Source organism: Ceratotherium simum, chromosome Y (assembly GCF_057802395.1).
Source record: "Ceratotherium simum simum isolate JZ-2026a chromosome Y, ASM5780239v1, whole genome shotgun sequence".
NCBI classification, from domain to species: Eukaryota; Metazoa; Chordata; class Mammalia; order Perissodactyla; family Rhinocerotidae; genus Ceratotherium; species Ceratotherium simum.
In genome coordinates this window covers 10,779,070-10,793,382 of record NC_141941.1, presented here as the reverse complement: position 1 = coordinate 10,793,382, position 14,313 = coordinate 10,779,070, and the positions used below count along the sequence as shown (strand labels likewise).

The 14,313-nt window shown below is 36.2% G+C and overlaps 1 pseudogene; it reads left to right on the top strand.

The window, feature by feature from the left end:
* Window positions 1–11,750: 11,750 nt before the first annotated feature.
* On the top strand, window positions 11,751–13,003 carry LOC147911650 (centromere protein U-like; annotated as a pseudogene).
* The last annotated feature ends 1,310 nt before the right edge of the window (window positions 13,004–14,313 follow it).

The following is a 14,313-nucleotide window of genomic DNA, read 5'->3' as shown; positions in this document are numbered from 1 at the left end:
AGGGTTTTCGTCTATCCAGACTGTTTTTTTTATTTGTTAGTTTTTCAAATTATGTTGATTAATTTTTTTAATGTTAATCCAGCCCTTCATTCCTGGAACAGCATACTTGATGTACCTGTTTAATACATTATTGGCGTTTTTTGGGTCTCTAGTTTTTTGGGTTTTTTTTTTGACTTAGTTTCATTTTGGTATCAGTTAATGCTGACTTCTTAGAATGGGTTGGGGAGTATTGCCTCTTCAACATTTTGGTGAATTTGTGTAGAATTAGTATTACTTCTTGCTTAAGTGAATGAAAGAATTCACTGAAAGCCACATAAGCCATCCAAGTCCCACACACCCTTTTTTTTTTGTGAATGTGGAAACATTTTTACCTACAATTTATGGTTTTTCCCTAGATGTAAAGCTATTCAGATTATTCAGCTTTCTTGAGTTTTAGAAGTTTTTTGTCTTTAAAAATTTGTGCGTTTGATATAAGTTGTAAATGTATTGGAATAAAATTATTGAGATTCTATCATCCTTTTGGTATAGTACAGTCTATAGTGTTACAACCTGTTTCATTCCTGATATTGGTAATTTGTATGTTCTTTCTTTTTTTTCCCTACTCAGCTAGCTTAGAGGTTTATGAACTTAATCATCTTATCAAAGTGTAAGCTTTTATTTTTTTCTCTGTTTTCTTATGTCAATATTGATTCCTATGTTTAAAAAGAAATCTCTTCCCTCCACTTTGTCTAGCTCTAATTTGCTCTTCTTTTCTCTAGTTTCCTCAGTTGGAAGCTAAGAGTTTTTTCCCAACATATCCATTTAGTATTATAAATTTCCCTTTAAGTACTGCTTTAGTTGCATCCGATATATTTTGAAATGTACCATTTTCATATTGAATTTATGTAATTTTTTTCCTTTGAGATTGTCTCAAAGGAAATACCTTTAAAGACTCTGTGATGGATGAGTATTTAAGGTATGCTGATTAATTCCCAAGTATTTGGGAGTTTGCCAGATATCTTTCTGTTACTTGGTTTATAAGTTAATTTCTTTATAGTCCACAAAAGCACATTTTATGATTTATATTTTTAAACTTTGTTAGTGTTAATTTTGTGGCCCGGAATATGGTACATTTTGGTGAGTGTTCTGTATACACTTAAAAAGAGTGGGTATATATATAGTGCTCTTGTTAGAATGTTCTTTATCAATTAGGTCCAAATTGAGGGTGCTGCTCAAGTCATCTATATCCTTATGGATGTTTTGCTTACTTATTTATCAGTTTGAGAGAGGGTTATTAATATCTCCAGTTATAGTTGCGTGTTTGTGTATTTCTGCTTTAAGACATATGAGGCTTTTTAAAAAACAGCTTTATTGAAATATAATTAACTTCCATACAGTTCACCAATTTAAAGTATACAATGCAGTGGTGTTTTAGTGTATTCACAGATATGTGGAACAATCACCACGATCAGTTTTAGAACATATCATCATCTTAAGAAGAAACCCTGCACTCTTTAGCTATTACCCTCTCCCTATACCATACACCCCTGCCCAGCCCTAACCACCGCTAATCCACTTTTCATCTCCATAGATTTCCCCATTCTGGACATTTCATATGAACAGAATCATATAATATGTGGTCTTTTGTGACTGGCATCTTCACTTAGCATGTTTTCATCCTTGTGTGTTGTAGCATGTACCACTGCTTCATTTTTTTTTTATAGCCAAGTATTGCATTGTATAGATACACCACATTGTGTTTATCCATTTGCTATTTGAGAGACATTTGGATTGTTTCAGACTTTTGACTCTTAGGCATAATGATGCTACAAGCATTCATCTCCACGTTTTTGAGTGGATGTATATTTTAGTTACCTAGGAGTGGAATCACTTGGCATGATAACTATGTTTAATCATCTGAGGAACTATCAGACTCTTTTTCCAAAGTGGCTGCACCATTTTACATTCCCACCAGCAGTGTGTGAGAATTCTGATTTCCCTGTCCTTGCCACACTTCTTTGTTATCTTACATTTTTATTTTACTGACCCTAGTTAAGTGTGAAGTGAAACCTTATTGTGGTGCTGACTTGTATTTTCCATCATATGATTAATGATGTTGAGTATCTTTTGATGTGTTTATTGTGTATTTGTATGTATTCTTTGTAAAAATGTCTATTCAGATTATTTGTTCATTTTTTAATTGGTTAATTTGTCTTATTGAGTTGGAAGAGTTTTTTACACATTCTGGGTTCCAAGAGCCTTAGCAGTAGTAAGATTTGCAAATATTTTGTCTGGTGGGTTGATTGCACTTTTTTTTTTTTTATGAGGAACATCAGCCCTGAGCTAACATCTGTCGCCAGTCCTATTTTTGCTGAGGAAGACTGGCCCTGGGCTCACATCCATGCCCATCTTCCAGCACTTTATATGGGACACCACCACAGCATGGCTTGACAAGCAGTGCATCAGTGGGCAACCGGGATCCAGACCCTGGTCTGCCACAGCTGAGCGTGTGCACTTAACCACTACACCTGGGGGCCCATCTGATTTCACTTCTTAATAGTGTCCTTTGAAGCACAGAAGTTTTGATTTGAATGCAGTTTAGTTTATGTATTTTTGTTGTTATTCATGCATTTGGTGGCGTATCTAAGAATCCTTTGTCATATACAGGGTCATGGAGACTTAAGTTTATGTTTTCTTTTAAGAGTTTTACAGTTTTAGCTTTTACATTTAGGTTGTTGATCCATCCAAGTTAATTTTTGTTTATGATTTGAGGTGAGAGTCCAGCAGTTCTTTTTCATTTGGGTATCCAGGTGTTTCAGATCCGTTTGTTGAAAAGTCTGTTGCTGGGGTCGGCCTGGTGGCATAGTGGTTAAGTTTGCATACTCCACTTCTGGTAGCCCAGGGCTCGCAGGTTCAGATCCTGGGTGTGGACTTAGGCACCATTTGCCAAGCCGCGTTGTGGCAGGCGTCCCACATAAAGTGGAGGGAGATGAGCACAGATATTAGCCCAGGGCCAATCTTCCTTAGCAAAACGAGGAAGATTGGCAACAGATGTTAGCTCAGGGCTAGTCTTCCTCACAGAAAAAAAAAAAAAGAAAAGTCTATTCCTTCTCCATGGTATAGTGCTGGTACCCTTGTCAAAAATCAGTTGACCATAGCTATATAGCTTTATTTCTGTACTCTCAATTCTATTTCATACCTTAATAGTACACAAATAAAGCGAAGTCTAAGACATTATTTGTCCTTCCTTGTGCCTGTACCACACTGTCTTAATAACTGTTGCTTATAGTAGGTTTTAAATTCGTGAATGTCCGCCTACTTTGTTCTTTTCAAGATTGTTTTGGCTCCTCTAGGTCCTTGCAATTTCATATAAATTTTTGTATACACTTGTCAATTTCTTCAAAGAAGCCAACTGGGATTGAGATAAGAACTACATTAAGTTTATCTCAGTTTGTTAAGTATTGTTATCTTAACAATGTTAAATCTTCCTATCCGTGAACATGGGATGTTTTTTTTCAGTTATTTAGATATTTAATTACTTAAAAAAATAATTTATATTTTTCAGAGTATAAATTTTGTGCTGCTTTTGTTAAATTTATTTACAATATTTTATTATTTTTGATGATTATTGTAAATTGAATTGTTTTCTCAATTTCATATTTGGATTTTTATTGCTAGTCAGTAGAAATATAGTTGATTTTTTCTATATATTGATCACGTATCCTGCAACCTTGCTGAACTCATTTATGAATTCTAACAGACTTTTAGCAGATTCTTTAGGATTTTCTAAATATAAAGTATGTTCTAATAAAGTTTTACTTCCTCCTTGCCAATCATGCTGCTTTTATTCTTTCTTGTATAATAACTGGAACCTTTTGTTGCCTACCTACCTAGAAATTCCAGTACAATGTTGAATAGAAGTGACAAGAGTAAATCTTCTTTTCTTATGCTTAATCTTAGAAGATAATTATCCAATCTTTTGTGTTAAGTATAATGTTAGTATTTTTTTTATAGATGTTCTATATCAGATTGAGGAAGTTCCTTTCTATTCCTGTCTTTTGAGTGTTCCTGTCACGTAAGAGTCTTGGCTTTTGTTATGTGCTTTTTCTGCATCTATTCAGGTGGTTGTGTGATTTTTGTTTTTTATTTTGATATGATATATTGCATTAATTGATGTAAGATTGTATTAGTTTGCTGGGGCTGCCATATGAAGTACCACAGATGAGGTGGTTTAACAACAAAAATTTATTTTCTCACAGTTCTGGAAGCTGAAAGTCAAAAATCCAAGTCTTGGCAGATTTGGTGTCTCCTGAGGCTTCTCTCCGTGGCTTGCAGATGGCTACGTGATGCTTTGTCCTCAGATCTTTTCTCTGTTTGTGTGCATTGCTGCTGTTTTCTTTTTCCCATCCACATCCCTGGTATCCAAATTTCCTGTTCCTATAAGAACAGCAGTCAGACTGGATTAGGGCCCACACAATGGCCCGATTTTGCTCTAATTTTTCCTCTTTAAAGGCCATATCTCCCAATACAGTACATTCTGAGGCACTGGGGGGGTTAGGACTTCAACATGAATGTGGAGGGAGTGGTGGATAATTCAGCCTAGAATGATGTATGTTACATTGATTGATATCATATTTTGACCCATCCTTGAATTCCTTGGATAAATATCAGTTGATCATAGTATATAATCCTTTTAATATGATGCTAGATTAGGTTAATTGAGGTTTTTGCATCCGTATTCATGAGGGATGTTGATTTGTCATTTATTTGTGGTATCTTTGTCTGACTGGTATTGTGGTACTGCAGGCATTGTGGTATGAATTATGACGTTTCTCAATTTTTTGGAAAAGTTGAATGTTCCAATTTTGATTTCTGTTTTAGTCATTTGATTCTTCTTTCTTTTTTCCTTTTTTTCAGTATACCTAAAGCTGTGTCAATTTTGTTTACTTTCAGAGAACCAGCTCTTGGTTTCATTGGTTTTCTCTGTTGCTTTTATATACTCTTTCATATATTTTGCTCTACTCTGTTATTTTCCTTGTTCTGCCAGGTGTGGGTTTAGTTTACTCTTCCATTTTTTATTCCTTAAGGTATAAAGTTAGTTATTGACTTGAGTTGGGTTTTTGTTTTTTTTTTAATGTAGGCTTTTACAGGTAAAAATTTCCCTCTGATCACTGCCTTTGCTGCATTCTCTATAATTATAAATATATATGTATATATCTAACAACAGAACACAAAACAAGTTAAACAAAAACTGTCAGGGGCCGGCCCCATGGCATAGCTGTTAAGTGCGCGTGCTCCGTTGCTGGTGGCGATGGTTCAGATCCCAGGTGTGCACCATGCACTGCTTGCCAGGCCATGCTGTGGTGGTGTCCCATATAAAGTGGAGGAAGATAGGCACAGATGTTAGCCCAGGGCCAGTCTTCCTCTGCAAAAAAGAAGAAGATTGGCATGGATGTTAGATGAGGTCTGATCTTCCTCACACAAAAAAAACAAAACTGTCAGTAATGACGGAGGAACTCGTTCAACAATAGCATTTGGAGACTTCAATACGTTACTTTTAGTAATGAATAGAAGAACTAGGCAGAATGTCAACAAAGGAATAGAAGATTTGAACAATACAAGCATACCTCCTTTTATTGTGCTTGTCTTTATTGCACTTTGCAGATAACTGTATTTTTTTACAGGACCCTCCACCAGCAAAAGGGTTACAAATTGCTGAAGACCGAGATGATGGTTAACATTTTTTAGCAATACAGTGTATTTTGATTAAGGTATACATATTATTTTTTTAGACTTAATGCTGTTGCACACTTAACAGACTACAGTGTAGTGTAAACGTAACTTGTATATGCACTGGGAAACCAGAAAGTTCATGTGAGTCACTTTATTGCAGTATTCACTTCCTTGCAGTTGTCTGGAGCTGAACTTGCAGTATCTGTCAGGTCTGCCTGTACTATAAACCAAATAGACTTAATAGACATCTCCGTAACACACCACCCAACAAAAGAATGTACATTCTTGTCAAGTGCACGTGGAATATTCTCTAGGACAGACTTTAAGCTAGGTTCTTAAAAAAAAAAAAACCTCTCAATAAATTTATTTATTTATTTTTTTATAATTTTATTTATTCATTTATTTTTTTCCCCCAAAGCCCCAGTAGATAGTTGTATGTCATAGCTGCACATCCTTCTAGTTGCTGTATGTGGGACGCGGCCTCAGCATGGCTGGAGGAGCAGTGCATCAGTGCGGACCCGGGATCCGAACCCGGGCCGCCAGCAGCGGAGCACGTGCACTTAACCTCTAAGCCATGGGGCCGGCCCTCAATAAATTTAAAAGAATGAAATTAAGCAATATATTCTTTTGACCACAATGAAATGGAACTATTCTAGTTTCTCTGTATTACAGTACAAGAAGATTTTTTTATGGTTTCACTATTTTAAAATTTTTTGATAGTTTCATGTGGTCTAGCAAATAGTCTATCCTGGAGAATGTTCTATGTACTATTGAGAAGAATGTTTATTCTGCTGTTTGCAGTGGAGTGTTCTATATGTAGCTTTTAGGTGTAGTTGGTTTATAGTTTTGTTGAAGTCCTTTATTTCTTTATTGATTTTCTTTTGGGTCTTCTAACCACTTTGGGATGTAAGGTATTAAAGTCACCAACTATTATAGTAGAACTATCTGTTTCCTTCAGTTTTGTCCAATTTTGCTTCGTCTATTTTGGGGCTCTGTTGATATGTATAAATTAATAATTGTTATGTATTCTTGATTTTTTGACTCATCCATATGTAATGTCCTTTTTTGACGCGTGTAACAATTTTTCTCATAGACTACATTGTCTGATACTAGTATCATCATTCTAATTCCCTGGTGTTTACTACTGGCATGAAATGTTTTATTCCATCCTTTTACTCTCAACCTATTTGTATGTTTGATCTACATTGAATCTCTAATAGACCATATATTATTATGTGTATCCATTCTGCTCATCCTCGCTTTTTTTTTTTTTTTTTTGTGAGGAAGATTCACCCTGAGATAACATCTGTTGCCAAGCCTCCTCTTTTTGCTGAGGAAGATTGTCCCTGAGCTAACGTCTGTGCCAGTCTTTTTGTTTGAGGAATATTGTCCCTGAGCTAACATCTGTGCCAATCTTCCTTTAGTTTGTATGTGGGACTCCTGCCATAGCACGGCTTGATGGACGGTGTGTGGGTCCGCACCCATGATCCAAACCTGTGAACCCCAGGCCGCCAAAGCTAAGTGACCGAACACAACCACTATGCGACTGGGCCAGCCCCTCATCTCAGCCTTTTAATTAGAGAGTTTAATTCATCTACATTTAAATTAATTACCAATTTAAAAGGTGTTACTTCTGCCATTTTTTCCTAAATGTTTTATGCCTCTTTTGTTACTTTATCAATTACTGCCTTCTTTTTAGTTAAGTTCTTGTGTTTTAATTCCTCTCATTTACATATTTATATATAATACTAATATATTATATATAAATAATGTTTCTGATGTTTACCCTGAGGATTATAATTAACATCTTAAATTTATAACACTCTAGTTTGATTTAACATCAACTTAGGTTTTGTGGGTGTGTGTGTGAGGAAGATCAGCCCTGAGCTAACATCCATGCCAATCCTCCTCTTTTTGCTGAGGAAGACTGGGTCTGAGCTAACATCTATTGTCAATCCTCCTCCTTTTGTCTTTTCTCCTTTTTCTCCCCAAAGCCCCAGTAGATAGTTGTATGTCATAGTTGCACATCATTCTAGTTGCTGTATGTGGGACGCTGCCTCAGCATGGCAGAGAAGCGGTGCGTCGGTGCATGCCCAGGATCCCGAACTCGGGCCACCAGTAGGGAAACATGCGCACTTAACTGCTAAGCCACGGGGCCGTCCCCTCAACTTAGGTTTAATAGTGTACAAAACTTCTTTTTATAAAACAGCTCCATTTCTCCTCTGTCTTCATGTTGTTGTTGTCACACATTACATCTTTATACATTATATGCCCTTTAACGTAGATTTATATTTATTTTTAAGCACTTGTTTTTATGTCATATAAGAAAAATAACACAAACCAAGTAGACAGTACACTGTATGTTATACATATGTAGTTATCTTTTACAAGCATTCATTATTTCTTTGTATGGCTTCAGGTTACTTGGTAGTGTCCTTTTATAAGAGCCTGAAGGACTTCTCTTAGCATTTCTTGTAGGACAGGTCTACTAGCATTTAACTCGCTCAGTTTTTCTTTATTTGGGAATGTCTTAATCTCTCCTTCATTTTCAACAATAGCTGCTGGTTATAAATCATTGTTAACAGGTTTTTTTTTTCTTTCAGTAATTTAAATATGTCATCCTACTAAAGTATTTCTGAATAGAAAGTGGTGGCTAATCTTTCTGAGGATCCTTATAAGTGAGGAGTTGCCCCTCTTTTTCTATGATAATGTATCTGGTGAGGATCTTTTTGCATTTATTCAATCTAGTGTTTCTTGAGCTTCTTGGATGTGTAGATTCCTGCCTTTCGTCAAATTTTGGATTTTTTTCAGCCATTATTTCTTGAAATATTCTTCCTTTTCTTCTCTCCTTTCTTCTTAGACTCCTATTATATGTAGTAGGTATACTTGATGTATTTCACAGATTTCTTAGGTATTTATTTTTATTCTTTTTTTCTTTCTGCTGCTCAGACTGTGTAATTTCAATTGACCTGTCCTCCAGTTTGATGACTCTTCTCTTGAGCTCTCTAGTTAATTTTTATTTCAGTTCTTGTTCTTTTTTCCTCTCTTACATATATTGTATTTTTAGAGGATAATTTTTAGGTTCATAGCAAAATTGAGAGGCAGGTAGATTCCACATATTCCTCCTACCCCCTTACAGGCATAGCCTACCCATTGTCAACATCTTGCACCAGAGGGATACATTTGTTGCAATTAATGAACCTGTATTGATAGATCATTCTCACCAAAGTTCAGACTTTATATCAGGGTTTACTCTTGGTGTTGTATAGTCTACCAGTTTTACAAATATATAATGACATGTATTCACCATTGCAGTAGCAGAATACAGAGCAGTTTCACTGCCCAAAAAATCTTCTGTGCTCTGCCTATTCATCCCTCCTCCCTACTCCTTGGCAACCACTGATTTTTTTACTGTCTTTATAGATTTTACCTTTTCCAGAACGTCATATAGTTGGAATCATACAGTGTGTAGCCTTTTCAGATTGGCTCCTGTCACTTAGTAATATGCATTTAAGTTTCCTCCATGTTTTTCATGACTTTGTAGCTCGTTTCACTTTGACAGTGAATAATATTCCATTGTCTGGACTTATCACAGTTTATTAGCCTTTCACCTACTGAAGGACATCTTGGTTGCTTCCAAGTTTTGGCAGTTATAAATAGAGCTACTATAAACATCCGTGTGCAGGTTTTCCTGTGGACATAAGTTTTCGTCTCCTTTGGGTGCATACCAGTGACCACAATTGCTGGATCGTATGGTAAGAGTGTATTTAGTTTTGTAAGAAACTGACCAGATTTCTAGCAAAGTAGCTGTACCATTTTGCATTCCCATCAGCAGTTAATGAAACTTTTGTTGCTCACCAGCATTTAGTATTGTCAGTGTTCTGGATTTCTGCCATTCTAATAGTTGTGTTATGGTATCTCATCTTTTTAAAATTGCATACCTCTGATGATATATGATGTGGAGTATCTTTTCATATGGTTGTTGCCATCTTTATGTCTTCTTTGGGAAGGTGTCTGTTCAGATCTTTGGCCCATTTTTTAATGAGACCCTTGTTCATTTTCTTAGTGTTGAGTTTTATTTTATTCATTATTTATTTATTTATTTAGTGTGTGTGTGTGGCCGTGGACTAACATCCGTGCTCATCTTCCTCCACTTTATATGGGACGCTGCCACAGCATGGCCTGACAAGTAGTGCGTCGGTGCACACCTGGGATCCGAACCTGGGCCGCCAGCAGCGGAGTGTGCACGCTTAACCGCTACGCCACGGGGCCGGCTGCTCTTATTGTTGAGTTTTAAAGAATTTTTGTATTTTGGATAACAAATTTTCTTTTTCAAATGTCTTTTGCAAATATTTTCTCCCAGATTATGGCTTCTCTTTTCATTCTTTTTATACTGTATTTTGCAGAGCAGAAATTTTTAATTTTAATAGAATTCAGGTTATCACTTCTTTCGTGATTTGTGCCTTTGGTGTTGTACGTAAAAGGCATCACCGTACCCAAGATCATCTAGTTTTTCTCTTATGTTATCGTTAAAGTTTTCTAGTTTTGCATTTTACATTTAGGTCTATGATCCGTTGTGAGTTAATTTTTGTGAAGGTTGTAAGATCTGTGTTTAGATTAATTTTTTTGCATGTAGATGTTCCATTGTTCCAGCACTGTTTTTTGAAAAGACTCTCTTTGTTCTATTGTATTGCCTCTGCTACTTTGTCAGAGATCAGTTAACTATTTATGTGGTGTATTTCTGGGCACTCTATTCTGTTTTGTTGATCCACTTGTCTGTTCTTTCATGAATATCACATGGTCCTGATCACTGTAGCTTTATGGTAAGTCCTGAAATGGATAATGTCAGTCTTCTGATTTTGTTGCTTAATATTCTTTCCAGCTTTAAAATTTTTATTTCTTTTCTTTTTATTCTTTCTGTCTCCATTTGTAGTTTTTACCCAGTGAGACTCTGCTCTTCTTGATTCTTTTAGTCCTTTGTCCATGTTTCTCTATAACTCTTTGAGCACCTTTAATGTAGTTGATTTAAAGTCTTTGTCCAGTAATTCCAATGTCTGTTCTTCCCTAACAACAATTTCTGTTAATTTCTGTTTTTTCTGTACTTTTTTGTTTCTTAGCATGCCTTGTAATTTTTGGTTGAAAACTGGACATTTTTAACATTATGATGTGGTAACTCTGGAAGTCATATTCTTGTGTCTCGTTCAAGTTTGTTTTTATTTGTGTTTTTATTGTACTTGTTTGTTTAGTGGCTTTTTTTTTTTTTTTTTTTTGCTGAGGAAGATTTGCCCTGAGCTAACACCTGTGCCTATCTTCCTGTATTTTGTATGTGGGTCACAGCTGCAGCATGGCCACTGACAAGTGGTTTAGGTCCGTGTCCGGGAATCAAACCACGTCTGCCGAAGCATAGCAGAACTTAACCACTAGGGCACAGGGCAGGCCCCTGTTTAGTGACTTGTTAATACTATTTTTAAAGACTGTATATTTTTGTTTTGTGTGGTTCCCGAATATTTATTGTGTGCCTACATGGTGATTTGACGGAAATTTCATTAAACACTAAAACAAAAGCAAAACAATAAAATGAACAAAAAGAAAATACTCTCTGGTGTTGATTGGGTCTGTTTTGGGGCACTTATTCAATATTCAGCAAGCCATTTACAACTTTGTCTTAGCCTTTCCTCATTTATTTTGAGTCTAAAGATCAAACCAAAAGTCAAAGCCTAGGGTCTTCTTAGTTTCTTTCTGAGTGTTTATTATGTTGTGGGCATGCACGTGGCCTCTAGATTCTTTTATATATGGGAGCCTTCCAAAGCCCTATTTCTGAAAGTAACTCCCAGGTTTTGCTTCCGGGCTCTCAGCCTATCTGTTATTTGTCCTAACTATAATCTTTTGTTCCTGGTGACATTGCATGTTCATTTGACTTTCAATGTTTTGGGTACTACCTAACCAGTTTTCTGCCCTGAGACATAGTAGTTAAATGAAGCAAGCACCTTGCATGAGTCCTGCATGGAATCTTTACACAGATTGAAATAGATAAACACATGTTGTCCCTGGGGTGTGCAGGTGCAAAGTATCCAAAGAACACTTTAGAAAGAATACATTCCATGGAAGACAAATCTGTCCAAAAGCATAAACCTTTTCATGTATTTGATTTTTCTGATAATAATGATATCTCAAGCTTGGGCAGACAGTAAAAATGAGAAAGATGAAGAACCTTATGAAACCTTTGACCCCACTGCAGCAATTCAACTCTGCCACTACTGGGCACCTACATCCCTTCCCACAGATTCTCCACTCCTGCCATATGCCCAGCCCAGTGTGCTGAGTTGTCTCCTTTTACTCTTGCATTCTAAGCAGATCTTCCTTTACACACCACTGCTATATATGATGATGATGAATTCTCCAAACACTGTGAATCATCTATCACTTCAACTCCTCAAGGAAAAGAAACAAAATGAAATTTGAACACTTCTGAAAATGAAGCAAATATAAACAAGTCTGTAGAAGCAGCACAAAAAAAGGAAGAAAACTCAATCCCACTAGTGATGAATCTGAAAGCACTGAAGAAAGTGATGTAAGAAGAAAAGTTAAAACAACACAGAAAATTACACAACAACCTGAAGCTACAACATCTTTGTAGCTACATCTTTGTAGAGAAAACAGCTGAATTAGTTACTCCTAAAAAGATGGGCCCCTTAGTGCTGAGTCCTCTGATGAAAAAGAGACCTTGGCAACAGAAAGTCAACAGAAAACTCAGAAAAATGAGACGACTAGTGGCAAAAGGAAGAAATTGAGAAATGAAGCCATAGGCTTAGATATTTCTGTGTACATGTTGGGTGTCTAAAAGAAAGAAAATCAATGACATCATGGAGTTAGATGTTGTTTTGTCTACATTTGAGAAAACCTTCTTGAGTATTAAACAAAGAATCTAAATTTGTAAGGAAAACATCAATAAATTAAAGAAGACCTTATGAAAATGCATTTAAAAAGTCCAGATGTTCAAAATTCTGAAAAGCAAGAACTCTAAAATGACTCAGATATTGAAAAGACAATACAGCATTTGATTGAAGTCCAGGATGAGCTGCTTTCTTAGAACCATAGCTGAAACAACTACGGTGAACTCAGGAGAAAAAAAAATCTTCCCCTAGGAATGCAGCATATTTCTTAATCTAATTTAAAACAGCTGAATTAAGATTATTCAGATAGTTGAGAGAAAGAGCCAAATGTAAACGACGTGTATGATTTATCCAGCCTTCCAGCTCTCTTATTTAAAGCAAGAACACTTGGGAGTTGAAAAATACTAATTTAGGATGCGACATACCTCTATTAAACATACTGCCGAATCTATCAAAAGATAAACTGTTTACACATATAGAAAAATAGCTCTATTTTCCCCCACAAATCTGTGCCTGATAGATGAACTGTCCAAAGTTGGTGAGCAGCAATGCCCAACTCAATTTCAGCCTTTTTATTTGCCTTTCTAAGGCAGTTGTAAAAGGCTCTTATCACCTACCAGCTGTCAGAAAGTATAAAAGAACTCAAGGGATTGTGCGCACAATTATTTTAAAGGCAAGACCCTGAAAAGACACATAATAGCTCTTATTGCATTCTATTAGAACTGTGTTTTATGGTGACAATAAGTAGTGTAGGGCACTGGGAAACATGACTTTTAGTTACAAAGCCATGTGTCCAAACACGATTCTGTTAAAATTATAGATAAAATTATAGAGAAAAAGATGTTAGACAATTAACAGTCTTCTGTAAACAACAAAAGATGCAGACATTAAGGATGAAAATAAGATATAAAGCAGAGATATATAAAATAGACAACAAAAATAATCAAGAAGACTGAACATTAACATTTTAAAAGAATTATAAAAATGGACTAATTGCTTACAGGACTGACTAATAAAAATAGAATTCAGGCCGACCCTGTGGCTTGGTGGTTAAGTGCGCGCACTGCAATGCTGGTGGCCCGGGTTCGGATCCCGGGTGCGCATCGAGGCACCGCTTCTCCGTCCATCCTGAGGCCGAGTCCCACATACAGCAACTAGAAGGATGTGCAGCTATGACACACAACTATCTACTGGGGCTTTGGGGGGAAAAAATAAATAAAATCTTTAAAAAAAAAAAAATAGAATTCAAAGACAATAATAGTAATAGATATATTTGATGATTCAGAAACTCATGAATATTTTGAATCACCTTATAAAGAACATGGTTGAGGAGCCAGCCTGGTGGCGTAGTGGTTTAGTTCACACACTCCAGTTGGGCGCCCTGGACTTAGCAGGTCCGGAGCCCCGTGCAGACCTATGCACCACTGATCAAGCCATGCTGTGGTGGCGTCCCATATAAAGTAGAGGAAGATGAGTATGGATGATAGCCCAGGGCCAATGTTCCTCACCAAAGAGAGGAGGATTGGCAACAGATGTTAGCTCAGGGCTAATCTTCCTCACACACACACACACAAAAGAATACATTTGAAATTGACAAAGAGGCCATTTTAAATATAAAAATATAGATTTCTGAATGGAACCAAGAAGAAATAAAAATGAAAACTATAACAACTTATTAATGGAAGTAAATAGAAAAATGATCTAATCC